The sequence below is a fragment of the Pogonomyrmex barbatus genome, unplaced genomic scaffold (genome assembly GCF_055798465.1).
Source record: "Pogonomyrmex barbatus isolate J1 unplaced genomic scaffold, ASM5579846v1 scaffold3, whole genome shotgun sequence".
NCBI lineage: Eukaryota > Metazoa > Arthropoda > Insecta > Hymenoptera > Formicidae > Pogonomyrmex > Pogonomyrmex barbatus.
In genome coordinates, this window is record NW_028297127.1 from 9,541,141 (window position 1) to 9,556,036 (window position 14,896).

A 14,896-nucleotide genomic window follows, 5' to 3' on the forward strand; every position below is an offset into this window, starting at 1 on the left:
GTTTTGCCGTAAACTCTTGAGTATTTCTACGAGTCTTTGATTGTATTCTTTTAAGCTTGGACCGTAAATTACGGATGTCTAAGTATACTAGATGTTTAAATCCTTGTACTCCCGTTAAGATTGTATTCATCAATCATTGAAATGTAGCAGATGCATTTTTTAACCCGAACGGCATGCGATTAAATTCGTAGTGATTCGTCGTTTTTTATGCCCCCCATAGGGCGTAAAAAAAGCTGTCTTATGTTTGTCGCGTTTGGCTATCGGTATCTGATGGTAACCGGAAGCAAGATTTAACGTTGTAAAATATTTTGCGTTCCCTAATTAAACTAATATATCGGTTATATTAAGGAAAGAAAACCAATCTCCAATCGTGAGATTATTTAATTTTCGGAAATTTACTACAATTCTTAATTTCGATTTTCCGGATGTGTCGGCCTTCTTTGATACTATTAGAAGGGGTGCATTCCAATGACTAATACTAGGTTGTATAATTCCATACTCTAGTATTGATTTGTTTATCAACTTCATGCTTATATTTTTCTGGAAGACGGTACGACCATACGCTTACGGAGCCGATTCGCGTTATTATCTCGTGATATTATGTTCATGCATGTCAGTGATTTTTTCATTCATTTCGATGCGATTCGATTTACTTTTATTTTTGGTTTGTTGATATAACGTAATGCGCGCACAAGTGTTTTTTAGTTGGTAAGCGTTTGTCTCTCCCATGAAGCGTATGCACGCTTAACAGTGAAAAAGCGATACGCGAGCGGGTAGCACAGTCTAGTCTAGTCGTTAGCATGTAAAAAGCGTGGTTAGCAAATAAAAAGTGTATTTCAAATGTCAATAAAGCTAAGTTACGAGTATAAACAAACAATGGTTCTCCGTCTAAATAGAACACGTTACTAAATTCTTTACATATGCGCAACAATGCTTTTTTTTCTTCCAAATTTAAATAATTAATTCTTAAAAGTTTTTTTATCTTTTCCTCACGGGGAAGTTCGCTTCGATCGTTAACCTTGATCGTATTTATCGTCAGCGTTTGGGGGGTTTATTAATTCATTGATAATCACGTGCGGCACTTGAATTTCTACTGCTCCGCAGTGTTTAGAATATTTATGGGACAGAGGTATTCGCGAGGCTCTATTAAACAGTTTCCGACGAAAATACCCGGTGACGTTTCTTCCGATTGCGTAATACCGATCATATTTCGATCTGTTGTGACCTGTATAATAATTTCGCTGCGCAGTTTCAAAGTAATCTTCTTACAGGAATAAAGTTTGAAATTTATTTCTTTGATTTTTTCACGAGTTTATTCCCGTAATCACAATTAATTTTATTTTCTTGTATGAAATCCACTCCTAAGATTTCATCATACTTCATAGATACATCATCTTTTACTATATATATCAGGTATAAAATTTTATCCGTTTTTGATCGTTAGATAAGTTTTTCCGATAGTGAAAATTCCGTATCTCGTTATCCCGGTTAATTTAATTTTTTTTTTATAAATTTTGGTTTCGCGTTTTAACGCTTTTAGTTTTAAAAGTGAGATAAAGAAAAGTGAGTCGCACTTGTGTCAAATAAAAAATTTATTTTTCCGCTTTCGCCTTTTTCAGCGAGTAGAGTAATTAGATCTAGCCCAGTTTCTACGCATGACATTTTCTTAATATGAGAAATTCGATACTCAGCGGCGGTGCGGACAATTCTAGCGTTATCCTTGTTATCGCTAATTTGTGATTCTTTTTTATCTTGTGATTGTCTTTCGTGTTATGATTTTCATAAGTAGTTTTGTTCACGATCGCGTTTTGATGTAGTATTATCTTTCACGAGCTGTGTAATGACCAGCATTCATCGCGCACGTGCCTAATCTTTGTGCAATGCTTGCAGTATTTATTCACAGTGTTCACGCGGAATGTTTTCCGATCTTTGGTAATGTGAATTTATTACGACAATCTCGCATATAATGACCCGTTTTCTCGTATTTTTGACATTAAGGAATGGAGGTTTTTATCTGTCCCGTAGCGTCAGTTTTATTTCTATATTGAAAATTTACTCGGTTGCTCTCTCACCTTTTCCTCCACGCTCGCCTGCTATAGCTTCTTGCAGAGTGCGGTATTTTTGTGTACAATTAACTTTATTTTGCAAAGTGCGGTATTTTTATGTACAATTAACTTTATTTTGTCATTTGACAATTCGATTTGAAAATTGTGCAAAGCCGGCAGTTTAATTGTTTCTAATATAGTACGTTTCTGCTCAGAATTATATTGCCCTCCTTTAATCATAGATTCATACAATTCCATGGCCAGCACGTCTACTCTTCAACCAAAATTCAACCAAAATTTTAAGCGCTTTCTCCGCTTTTTTGTTTAAGAGAGATAAACTCTATCTGCAAATGCGTAGTACTGCGTTTGCTAAGATATTCGCTCTCAAATTCAACTTTTAATTTGTAGCTCTGAATATCACGAGTGTAAAAGTCTAACATTGCCTTTCCTTTAAGCTTAGTGCATGCTATAGCTTCTAATAATGTTTTTCTGCCGGATCAATATTTTTTTATAGCATAGTCACTTGCATTTAAAAATTTTCAGATGCGGCTTCGTGAGGTACCGTCGAATTTTTATATCATATCTCGCGCCTCCTTTAATCTCAAATTTTCAAATGTTCCGAGTCGGTTTCAGATATCATCTTATGTGCGTTCGTAGGTAACATCCATAGCGTTACTTGTATAATTGCGATATGCTCTATTCCGTTCATCTAAATGTATGTGATTGAAATCAACATGCTCTTCTAAAAGATTCGTGCGCGCTCTTATTTTTCGTTAAGTAGCCATGATTTATTCGGGGTCAGTGTGTCGTGAATATCCTTTTCTTTGGACATTCACGCTGCAGAAAGTTATAAAAGACTTACTAAGACAATTCGCATATTTTTCTTGGCTCGCTTGGCTGAAAGGCCCTTGAAGTCTTACAAGGGTAGTCTGAAAAGTTTTGAGCCTTAACATGAAGATGATGTTACTCGTCAAAATCATTCTACTACAATAGTATATGCTTTGAAAGACTTTTGTGAAAATTTCAACCATTTTGGACGCTCAGTTGTTGTTTGACAGTCGTTTGTGTCAGTCGATGTCAGTGTTTTTGTAAAAATGGAAAAAATTGAATATCGTGCCGTGATTAAATTCTTACATTTGAAAGGCGCCTGCGCAAATTAAAATCGAGTTGGATGCTGTTTACGGGGACTCTGCCCTATTTGCCACTGTAAAAAGATGGGCAGCTGAATTTAAACGTGGTCGTATCAGCTTGGCTGATGACGAGCGTTCGGGACGGCCAAAAACTGCGCTGATAAATGATCGGAAATGTTATCAAATGTGTACTGGACGACCGTCGAATCAAGGTTAGAGAAATAGCAGAGGCTATGAGCATATCGAAAGAACGCGTTTGTCATATATTGATTGAAGAATTGGATATGTGTAAGCTATCCGCGCGTTGGGTGCCGCGCTTGCTCACTTTGGACCAAAAATTCGAATGAACATTTCCAAGGCCCTGTTGGAGCGGTTCAAGCGAAACGAGTAAGATTTTTTGCGTCGATTCATAACTGTAGATGAAACTTGGATCCACCACTACACTCCAGAGACAAAAGAACAGTCAAAACAGTGGACTGCAAAGGGTGAACCTGCTCCGAAAAAGATGAAGACGGTTCCATCAGGGAAGGTAATGGCGACTGTTTTTTGGGATAGTCACGGAATTGTGTGTATCGAAAAATCTTGAAAAAAGTAAAACAATAACGGGAACGTATTACGCATCATTATTTGATAAGGCAGAAATTGCAAAAAAACGGTCACATTTGAAGAAGAAGAACGTGCTGTTCCATCAAGACAACGCACCTGGTCACACTTCGACGGTCGCCATGGCCAAAATTCACGAACTGCACTTCGAATTGGTTGATCACCCGTATTCACCAGATTTGGCCCCCAACGACTTTTTCCTGTTTCCTAAGCTTAAAATTTCGCTTGGAGGGCAGAAATTTTCATCGAACAAGAAGGTCATCGCATACGTAAACGCCTATTTTGCGGAGCAAGACGTCAACTACTATTTGGAGGGGTTAAAGAGATTAGAGTATCGATGGGAAAAGTGTATCGACTTAAAAGGAGATTATGTTGAAAAATAAAACTATATTTGACCGAAGAAATACTTGTTTCTATATTAGGTTTAAAACTTTTCAGATTACCTTCGTATTGCGTGTGGCAATTGCTACTAATGTCGTGCTGTTTTCCTCATAGTTTGACACGTAATCGTAGGGCGATTCGGTGACATCTCTGGTTCCCTCGGCGTGCGTCGGTAGCTCCGGACATTGACCGTTTGCCAGTAGAGTCTCTCTCGTCTTCTCACGGTACTCTCGCTAGTTATCAACCCTGGATGCAGCATGATATCTGCCAGTAATTTATTTGTCTTCTTTCAATGAAGACAATCAATGAAAATTTTTCTCCTGCCCGTTATCACTGCGCGGTTTTTTGGGTCTTTATTGCGTCTTTTCTTGCGGCAAGCGCGTTCTTCTTCGACACTCCCCTCAGAGAGCCTTACGAACATGGATTTCAAAATCTTCGCTTCGTGAATCCCACCGCTGCCATCAATTTGTTGTACCTCTCGGTGCAGCAAGGAAAAATTTGGGATTCGGTCCGCCTGAAGGGTTAGAACTCACGAGCGCTGGTAGAAGTATGCGAAAAACTTGCAGTAACACTCACTATTCTTGTAAATTCCTTTTATTTTTCCGTTATTAAATTATTTCTCTTAAAATAATTATAACTTTCCGTAAATAATATATTATGTTTCCGCACTCGCGTTAAATTATCATTTCAATCGTGGATCGAGACGATATGTTAAAAATTTAAAAATGAATTTCCGCGGTCGGGGACTACTTAGCCGTTTTTATAGTGTTCGCGGTTTCGAATAGCTTCGCGCTAAAACCCTCATTCGGATTATATATGGTAAAATGCAGTGAGCGACCTTCGTTCGCACGCTGTTCAGGAATTCGCAAATTTACATTACCGGCGTAGCACGGACTTATTGCTATGCCGAAATGCAAGACTTATCGTGGTAGCTATTCGGGCTACAACACATGAAACGTATATGTTAGTTGTAATTTCCTAGTTGTAATTTCCTCAATAATGTAACTGTTACATAACACATGCGTTATATAACATTGTTGAATAAAAAATTACAACTAATATACGTTACATGTAACATTGTTTGTTAGGTTATCTTGTAGGTAAATTCTAAGAAGCAATATGAGTACTGTTTAAATGCATATATTTTTCATTGTACTGTATTTTTACGTACGTATATGTTCGTGTTTTTTTATTATGAGACATTATCGTGTTTCCTAATTACTGACTGACAAAGTCATTACATCATCAAATTTGATATATTAGTTTCTTAGAGGAATATCATTTATGTATCTTTTCATTCATAAATTTTGTAAACCTGCAAGAGAAAAAAGCGTTATAATACTTAAAGGAATTATCATTGATAAGATAATTCTAATTTATTAAAATAATTATTAAATGTATCTTTTGGATATGTTATTTAAATAAATATATCATAATTGTCTGTATTAAATAACTCGAAAGCACTATTATTTCAAATTAAGCATGATATATAATATAAAATCTGATTAGATTTTTATCTGTTTACATATTAATCCTAAAATATCATACGAGAATTGCCAATTTTATTAGTACATGTGCATAAAAATTTGTATCTAATCATTTCATAAGAATTAAACACGTCTTGGATTTCGTGCTTGGAAATACTTGCATTTCGTCGACTCGCATAAAGTCGCACGGTAGGGTTCTTAGTTGACTTGACACCCGAGACACTACCGTGTCTCCTGATTAATTTAATATATATTACAATGAATGATTTATATATATATATATATATATATGATTTATATGATTTATATATATATAATATATATGATTTATGTATATATAATATATATATATATATAAATTTATAAAAATATATATAAATTTATATATATTTTGGTCTAAATGGAAGAAAGTATTTATTACTGTCACCAAATTTTATCATTAGAGGATAGGAAATTAAAATAAGAAAGGTGCGGTTCAGCGCTTAATTCATTATATTTACAAATATATTTACAGGGGTGATTATAAAGATATATTATCTGAGATCTGTGTGAGTCGCGAGTGAGTATCCGCGTTTGCGTGAATGTGTGCTCGTGTCTTGCAGATGAGGAATCACCGTCGAGCACGATCTCGCGACCGAGAGCTTTGCAACGAGAGAGTCTTGTGACCGTAGGCTTCGCAGCCGAGAGGATCTTGCAGACCTGAGAGATTGTTCCCTTGCGGGAGAATTTGTGGCTCACCAGGGCTGGTGGGCGCGAGAGGATGTTAGTCCGTGCTAACGTGAGAAGAGGAATGCTCGACACTCCTTTCTGCGTTGTTTGGCTCTTTGACCTCTTCCTTTATGCCTGCGCACGCCTGAAGGGTTGTCGGTCTGCGTGCTTTAATCAACCAATCGGGGCCGACAGTTTCGTAGCGGCGTCGTCGTTGGTAGAATCCCGGAAATCGGGATCAGCTTCCACAGCCGGTACCTGAGGAGTCGTCTTTTCCTGGAGTTCCTGTAATGGGAAGCGGATATCAAGGTACTTCCCCGGTATAGGCGGACGGTCAAGACACTGTTGTGGTGATTGTCCGTTCGGTTGTGAATTTTTCGTGGAGGAGGTTCTTCTTTTTTTAGAAGCGGCCGATGAAGAAGATGATGAGAAGGCCGAAGAGGTATTGGAGCTCGACGTCAATGAGACATCGATCGAAGATGATGACGAAGACAATGTCGATGAGGCAGATGGCGACGTCGTTCGCCTTCGTTTGCCTGGTCATATCGGCCAACTGGGCCGACGGACCATAGGGTCCCAGTCGCTGGGATGCGTCTGGATATGACCTTTTGATCGTTTCTTCCGTATATAGGAAGAGACTTCTCGAGAGCTGGACCTTGACGAGTTAAAGCACGAATCTTGCGATCAAAAAGGAGCGGACCTTGTGGTCGGAAAAAGTGAACCTTGCGGTTGTCCTGGACGTCTAGATATACGTTTACACGCACTATCTCAACGGTGGACGGGAGTGTCGGTGGATGATCGCGTGCCTCCTTAAATATTCCGCGTGATCATATTCTGAATGCGCGAAAGCTCAGCGATAGGATCAGGCGGCGCCTAGCGGCGAGCGCGGCTACTATCCGCGAAGCTAGGCCCACGCGCTACGTGGGGGGTGCGCGCGATGGGCTGCGCGCCGCCATAATATATATATATATATATATATATAAATCTTTATATATGAATTGACATATACTTACCAAAGATTTATTATTCCAATAGTTTCAAAATAATGAAAAAAAAAGAATTATATATAATGATATATATTCAATAATGTCTATTATTATTATTACATTTTCTTTGTTATAAAATAATTTGTATTATTATAAAATAAATACATTATATACTTATGCTTATTACTGTATATGCTTATTAACTTGTGACATAAGGGGATAAAACGAAGGACAAACTCTTCCGCTAATGCAATCTAAACGGAATTAAAGAAATGTCAGTAACTATTAACGACTCGACAATTAAAAAATCGATATTCTCGACAATTTGAAAAGTCTATATTATCGAAATGACTAATTCCGTTCACTATTATGTTAATTTTTACATTATTATTTTACTAAATAAGTGAAAACACATGAATATATTGTAAACATGTGTTACGTCCGGACGACTTCACGAATTCTTCTCTTTCGAGAAGAAAAAAATTAACGGCTGCTAACCCATAAACGGAGCACTTCGAACGATCTAAAAAAACCCTAAATAAACAAACTTTCTCTCCAGATATGTCTCACTATCAAAAAAAATTCTTGGTAAACACCCTTGTCGGCGCCGACAAGTTTATGACTTACCAATAAAAATTAATATTAACAAAAGCAAATTCCTAACGGATATGAAACGCGTTGGATCGTTCGGGGGTGACACTCCCCAAATTGGTGGGGAAACACAAAAAAAAACGCCAGTCAAGAAGAAACGATTAGTGGCCGTTGGCGGGCACACCAATAAACGATTGAGGGTGTGAACTAGCGGGAAAATTTTTATTAACTAATTCTATCATTCGCTGGGAAATCTGGAAATATAAAAACAACAATTCACAGAACACCGCTCCCCTCCTTCCTCTATATTCACAATTTTCCTAAATTATCATTCGACAAGCCAACACGGAAATCCATCATGCCCTCAGATATTCCCACCCCTCCGGAACCCTTTAAAAACCGCGACTTGGAGCGGATCGCTCTCTTCTTCTTGCTTCTCATCGCTACATTCACGGTCGGCACCATCCGAAATAGTCAGTTAGAATCTGTGCGCGATTCTTATATTTTCGTGTGATTCAACGATCCAGCCTGGCCATTGCATTTCTTGACCATCACCAGCGGCCGCTACAACAAAAGTAAGTCCAACTTTATCATTTTTTCCCCGCGGTAACTGGCAGTTTGGTTCGCGACCTCTACTTATTTATCTCATTAAAAACACTCCAACATTCCAAATTGGCAAGCCGCCGATTAACTCGGTGAAGCTGTCTTCCCCGATTTCTTCACACTCCGACTTGGCAAGCCGCCGATTAACTCGGTGAAGCTGCCTCCCCCGATTCTACAACATTCTATTCCACAACCTTCTAACCTGGCAAGCCGTCGATTAACTCGGTGAAGCTGCCTCCCCCGATTCCACAACATTCCAACCTGGCAAGCCGCCGATTGATTCGGGGAAGCTGCCTTATCTCGATTCCTGAATTTCTCTTTCATCTGACTCTCTTTTATGTAGTGAACCAAACAAATGCCATCCGGAATGGACGAACGAAACGGGCATTGCGACACCGTCGGGAGAAATCGAATAAGCGGATTCGTCGCGAAACCTGCCACGCCGAAGAACTCGCGGAGCAATTAATAGAAGTAGAGCCGGGGCTAGCCAACATCTCGCTGCATCAATACGCCTCCGCCCTCCGCTCCGCGGCCGAATTCGAAAACCAGTGTACTCCAGAAAACTTCGACATGGAGAAGTTCTTAACCTCGTCCGCCAATTTCCTCGCTCTCCCACCCATCCACCTCCTGGCACCTTCTTTATCCAAAGAAAGTTTAAACCCGACAAGCAATTTTGGGACCAGATCTCCAAACACAAAATCACTGATACCGTCCCTATGTATATTTCCCGTGATCTTTTCCCTACCTCGTCCCAATCAAGGTTTTCCGTACCGCGCACCCTAATCCCCCGCCACACCTGCAACCCGATCCCATAGACATGCTCGCGATCATCAACTTTTTGCCCCAATTAGAACAATTGGGTATATAAATCCGGATTTTCCTTATCCGCGGCCATTTTCTATATTTCAAATTTTTATGTATAAAATTTTTCTTTTGTAACGAATACCTCAACCCTTTTTGATGTACACACACAGAACATTGTAATTCATTTTTATTTATTATTATTAAATTAGTTAATCAGAATTCCGTCTTAAATTTTTTTTTCTCCCCTAAAACTTGACCCCGTGCCGTTCCCGGCTCCTTGAGGATCGCATTAGGTCCATCCCTGGTCAAAAAGATTCGGTTCTCTGACCTAAAATGGACCACCGATAGCGCGGGCGCAGGCAAGGGTAATAACGTCGCCGACGCTGATCCGATCCCTGCCCCCTTAACACACGTTCGACTCGCGGATCGGCATCACGACGTCGTTCCGCGAGAACAGGAGAGGTTCCGTGCGTTCCACCCGAGTTCTCCTCCTCCTGACGAGAGATATTATCTTTCGTCTAGAACACGGACGTAACACATATATTGTCAATACAGTAGTCATTCTTCACTACGTTCACTATATCCAATATCCGCATAGATCAGTGATGGACACTACATGTATTCTTCTCAAAAAGAATATGTACATATTTAACATGTATATACGTAAGCGACTTTTTACTATGTATATAGAAAGACACAGAATTATTTGTACTATTGGTATTGAATAGGTGTCTACGATATCTACAAACATATATATAATTTTAGTAGTATTTTGCGATTCTTTCAGTATGCATATACATACGTTACACATTAGATTTATATACGTAATTTTGGTTGAGAATATGCGTGCGTGCGTGCGTGCGTGCGGGCGGGCGTGGACGTCGTGCCTCGCATCGTTCCTGTATTGTAGCAACTGATTTTGATAAATAAATTTAGATGTGCGATAGTAAACAAGAGAATGAATTATGTAATAAATTGTGTATATAATAGTGCAATAAAATATAGGTTTTTTCACAAATATCTGTATACGCACATTTATTAACTTTCAATTTTCAACACACCAAACACACACACACACACACACACACACACACACACACACACACACGTACATATTATATATATGCGCGCGCGCGCGCGCGCGTGTGTGTGTGTGTGTGTGTGTGTGTACAGGGTGTCTCAAAATTCCCGCATTTGAAATACACTACGTATATATATATATATATATATATATTTGATAAAGTATATAATATATATAAAGTAAAAACACAAAATTATATGTTGACTGTTTTTATTGAAGATACTGCCGGGATTATTGACACATTACAGCCGACATTAATCTTAGCTTTATAGATTGCAAAATCCTTTTATGCACTTAAAATATGCAGAAAAAAAAGATGCGGCATGGTCAATTTAACGAGAAATTTGATAAAAAATTAAATTTATTTTATTTTAGCGAGCGAACTAGTTTTATTAAACGTTTTATCGATCCTGTAGATTGTTTGTCCTTGTCTTTTCTTTGCAGCGCCATCTATCGTAAAATTTGTCAACTACAATTACTGCTCTACTCATCATTTTATACCTGCGTATAAAAGTCAAGCATATATAAATGTGTAAAATCATATACAATCTGTTCAGGTATAACATTTTTTTTCTAAATCTTCTAATTTCTTTTAATCATAAATCCAAAGGTATAATATTGTTTATTCATTTAGTGCGGGACACACTTATTTTGTATATATGAGCTGTAGAATTTTTATATCAAGGAAACAAAGATCTGAAGTGGCAGCTGTACGAGTCAAAATTAAGTGAATTTTTTAATTTTTCTCTGATTTGCACGTTAAATCGACCATCCCGCACTTTCTTTTTGTACGTATTTTAATTGCATAAAAGGATTTTGCAATCTGTAAAGCCAATTCAAAGATTAATGCCGGCTATAATGTGTCGTTAATTCTCGTCACTTTAAGATCCTCTTAACTTATGACACATTTTTATTTGCAAAAAAAAGATTATGTTTATATTATAAACTCATGAAATATTAATATTCAAATTTTTAAAATTATTTGGATATCAATTGCATTTCATCTTACGAATTATTTTTTTATTTTTTAACACTATGACAAAATAGTTTCTCAAATGACAGAGTGTTAACTGACTATTGTTAACTGAATATTGATAGATGTTACTATATTTGCTCAAAAAAGCTCTTGGACCTAAAAAATCGTAATTGAGTAATAAATTATTTTATAAGATTCATTAATTGTGTAAGCTTTTTCAAAAAAAATTAGAAAGAAAAGATAAAAGGTACAAGTTCATGCGTTTAGCACATAATTTGTATAGATTAACAAAAAAAATAGTTTATTAATGAAATAACAATGCCAAAAGTTAAAAGGATTAAAAGGAATCCAAACCAACAATAATAAGATTACAGATTTTTTTAGGTAGTTAGAGACTTTTTTATATATGAATTTTATATATGAAAACAAAATCGTTTTATGCAATTTTTAATGTATTGTTGCTTTTGTACTAAAATATTTTAAAAGTTTTGATTTTGCAAATGCGGTTCGTCCTCGCCAGGCGGTGTCGTGCGAGTTCGGGTGCGTAGACGTGTCGGTTACCGGGTTTGGAAAGTAATAAAAATTAACTGATTCAGATATTGGATAAATATATATATATTTATTTAATTTGCTAATATGGATACACAGCGGTATAGATTCGCTCAGCTTGCTGTTGGTATGTGTTACAACTTGTTCGTTGTGAGTCTTACGGTGCGCGTGAAGTACGCGGGAGTACAAGGTGCGTGCGTCGGAGCGAGTGATTGGTTCGCGGCAGAACCTACTAGTCACGTAGACGTATGATTGATTGAACGATGGTTCGTCGATGGCGCTAGTAGTGTACGACGCGTTGTTTGCTGTTGCCGCGTGATAGATGCACTTTCAAATGTCAGGAATGAGAATGCTTGCTCTTGCTTGTGAATTTTACTCAAAAGACAAGTATGCTTGTCGGGAACCGAGAATGCTCCGTCCTGTGCTCGTGTGCTTGTGTGAAGGAGTGGTGAGATCGAGAATGCTCCGTCTCGGAGTTGAAAGATAGGAGAAACGAGTGACAAGTATGCTTGTCGGGGACTGAGAATGCTCCGTCCCGGTTTGCTCATATCGTTAAAAGGAAGCGTTGAGACTAAGAATGCTTTGTCTCGGAGAAGCGAGAGCCAAGTATGCTTGACGGATTGAGAATGCTCTGTCCCGATTTCTCACTTTTGCACAGGATAATATCAGTGTCGAGTATGTTCGGCGGAGATCAGGAATGCCTGGGGATCGATCATGTAACTTTTCCCCTAGGGCGGAAACGTGAAAAGTGAAAAGTTTCACGTGAACTTACGATCATGTACGATTTTGCGGGATCATGTAACTCTCTCAAACGTGAAAATGTGAAATTTTTTACGTGAACTTTTTCGCCATGTACCTTGTGACGGAAATCTAGGGAATTAATAAATATGCTTCGGAATTAGAGAAGATTAGGGCTGCGTTAGGATTAAGTGTATGTAGTACATATACAATTGGTTATTAAAAGATGTATATAATACTGTATCAATAAAATAATTTTCATTAGCTACAAAACCTATGAAACTATGTTTCATGATTTCACTTTCCACGCATCCAAGCTACATAATCGCTGTACGTGAAAAGTTTCATGTGAAATGTCAAGGTGTGAAAAATGAAAAGTAAAAAGTGGAAAGTGAAAAATTTCACGTAAAGTTACATGATTGACCTCCTGATCGCAGTTTTTAAATATTAGTCGAAGATGGAGACGGTTCGGAAGATCGAATCGGTCTGATTCTTTTACTGGGAATCAACCAGGTTTATATATCCGCCGAGTTTTGTTATTTTGCAGTTTGCAAAGTAACGCGGGTCGTCGGCGGTATTCTGTCACGCACGTGACGAGTTGTTGCGTGCGCAACGGTCGATGTGTTCGGTATTACGGACGCGCGTGACAGTTGGTGTGTTCGGTAGTGGGCGCGGAGCCCGGTCGTATTTATGCTAGAACGGTACATGGAAGGCATATCATTACATGTATTTAATTTTATTTTTGCATAAGAGCCTATTTAACATCTTATAATTTTTATTTCATGTAATTCATTGTATTCATTTAATGTATCTACAATTGGATGTGAAGGTTGAAAAAGTATATGAATCTTTTCTGGATGTGAAGGTTGAAAAAATATATCTTTTCTACGTATATTGTTTGATAACTTCAGCAATAATTCTTTCTTTGAAATTTATGACCTAGAGTAACTTTTTACGAGACTGTACCAATATCATTTCCACCGTTTACTACGTATGTGTAATACAATTTAAAAAAGATAAAAATATCACTTAGAACTTCTTTCTCGGATACATCTGAGCATAGGACAGCGCACATTCTTGTGTTATTTTTCAGTATCTATCACACAGAAGTAATTATGCTTATCAGTCAACGCCCCTAAAGGCGGCGTTGTTTCGCAATCGACAGAACGTAAATGTAAGCTATCGATTGGTCGAAAATCGCATGATTCATCATGTTACTCGCTGATAGGATAAAATTGATTGGATGATTCTGCAAGCTTCTCGCAAAGCTCTCGTTACCAAAATTTTCAGTCAGTCGATCATGATCTTTGTTCATAGAAAGTAAATCGTGCTTTTGTCGTCATATCTATTGTTCTTGCCGTTAGATCTATCATTCTTGTCGGACTCTGTAGTAAGGCTCGTGTCATAATTTATGCTTGTCAATCTCACTCGTCCCGTGATAATATTTCATTTTAATCGTTGTTGCGAGAGACTTTACGGCGAAGCATTCCGAATCGTGGTGAATTTCGGGTACATGCCCGCGTTCAAGCCCTGAATCCTACTCGATTTAAAGTAACATGTGACGTTCTCTATTGCCACATAGTGATTCAAGTGTTTTCGAACTCGACAAGAATATTTGCGAACGTTCTTAAAAGAGCGAATTCTCGGTTACAAGTGCGCGTATCTCAGATTGACGAAGCGATATGTAATCATTCGTAAAGTTCAATCAATGTGTAAGAGCTTGCGAACATTCTCTCAACACATCCTCTCATTACGTGATCGCTTAATTCGTACGAACCGCATAAATGAGTGCAAGCTGACTGGCTGACTGGTGGACTATTCTACCTTCTCTTAGGTGTACGCAAACATCGAACTCTATATTTTGTACATCTCAAACCTTTGACTCATTAAAGTGTGATCTGTCTATAAATTTCGTGATTCTATCACCCATCGGATCCTCAATAGAGAGTCATTCCCGTGAACAATCAATTCCACACAGGAGTTGATATTGATATATTTGTATGGACAAAATTTATTCTCCTACGGATGTAATAGATACAATGATTAACAAGAAATTTGTTAATTTTATTTGTCAATTCATTAATTAGCCAAAAATTTCGAAAGTTATCATCCTTGAATTCAATGTCAATTGGTCAACAATTTTGAATATTCTTATCTTTTACTGCCAATAATTTACAAATATATACAAATGTTGACAAGTAGTTATGTACGATT

The 14,896-nt window shown here is 37.8% G+C and overlaps 1 protein-coding gene across 3 annotated transcripts in view; it reads left to right on the forward strand.

The window, feature by feature from the left end:
- The window catches only part of LOC105433428 (galectin-8), a 420,969-nt gene that overhangs the window by 157,551 nt on the left and 248,522 nt on the right, over nt 1-14,896 (forward strand). The window contains exon 1 of one of the 3 annotated variants that reach the window (XM_089079011.1): nt 14,054-14,072. The exons of the other annotated variants lie outside the window; for them this stretch is intronic. The gene's annotated coding sequence lies outside the window, so the exon portion shown is untranslated. Of the gene's footprint in view, nt 1-14,053; nt 14,073-14,896 lie in introns of those variants that run through there. 3 annotated transcript variants of the gene reach the window in all.